Below are 1,448 nucleotides of genomic sequence, written 5' to 3'. Positions count from 1 at the left end.
AATAGTGGGATTTACCGTCACATTATAAAACAAGCTGAAAGGGCGAGCATGTTTGGTGTGACGGGGGATTCGAACCCGCTACCCACAGAGTACGAGTCGAGCGCCCTAACCACCTGGCCATGCCAGGCTAATAAAATATAGAATCTTGAAATTAAGATAGTTTTAGTAATAACTTGTTATTTTTGTTTTTTTTACGGTGATGAAAATAAATTATTTTGTCATATATCACCTTATATGATTAGATGTTCGTGTGATATATGCAAGCACACACTGATACTTATATACAATAATAGCAAGTTTATAGCCAATAAATATGTGATACCACTTTAATCAAAGTTGTGTGTATGCGTTATTGTCATTTTCTTGTGTGCGAAATACGTCTAATTTTAATCTTTCATATTTCAATAATTATTTCTGATTTCCAGTTGTTCCGTTAGGACCACTCTCAGCTGTATCAGTACGTATAATATACAACCATATTATTTGGCATAACACATTCTATCCATAGTCAAATAAAAAACAGTTAGTTAACCAAAAATATGTAATATGCTGCACACAATTTTATACTGTATTCAGGTTGCACATACATTACTGTTAACTTTACAACACCTTTAAATATATACATCGCATATAATGACATCAACTTTCACGTATTCTAGCAAAAGGGAGAAAAAGTCCAACAGATGGCGTGGCTTTACCAAAGACAAGATAAGATAAAAGTCTTGTATTTAATTTGCTATCTTTTTATAATTTATTTTAAGTACAAAATTTATTCGATTTACATGCATACGTGGTAATATACGCGACTAAGAAAGTGTAGGATTACCTTTGGTTCATGAAAATCAGCGTTAGATATTTGTTGGATTAGCTTTGCTTTGTTTTAACAAAACAAATGTGGGATACAGCAGTCCACAATATAGCACGTTGTTCCCCACGTAATAAGAAGCGTACTTATTATAGTCTTGTAATATGCCACTAATCTACTAAGCTATTACTAAGAATCCTGGTACCTCACCCTTTACACTAAAAGTATGAGTTATTTAATAGAAACATGGGAGATAGAGAAAATAAACTTACCTGAACACATGAATATTTCAAATTGTATCTGATATTGGAGATGGACAAAACACAACTCATGTAAATATTCCAAAATGTATCTGATATTGGAGATGGACAAGACACAACTCATGTGAAGATTGACTAGATGTATCTGATATAGGAGATGGACAAGATACAACTCATGTAAAGATTGACTAGATATACCTGATATTGGAGATGAACAAGACACAACTCATGTGAAGATTGACAAGATACATCTGATATGGGAGATGGACAAAATACAACTCATGTACAGATTGACTAGATGTATTTGATATTGGAGATGGACAAGAAACAATTCATGTAAAGATTGACTATATATACCTGATATTGGAGATGAACAAGACACA

Source organism: Limulus polyphemus, unplaced genomic scaffold (assembly GCF_000517525.1).
Source record: "Limulus polyphemus unplaced genomic scaffold, Limulus_polyphemus-2.1.2 Scaffold2076, whole genome shotgun sequence".
Taxonomy (NCBI): domain Eukaryota; kingdom Metazoa; phylum Arthropoda; class Merostomata; order Xiphosura; family Limulidae; genus Limulus; species Limulus polyphemus.
This window is presented reverse-complemented; position numbering follows the sequence as displayed.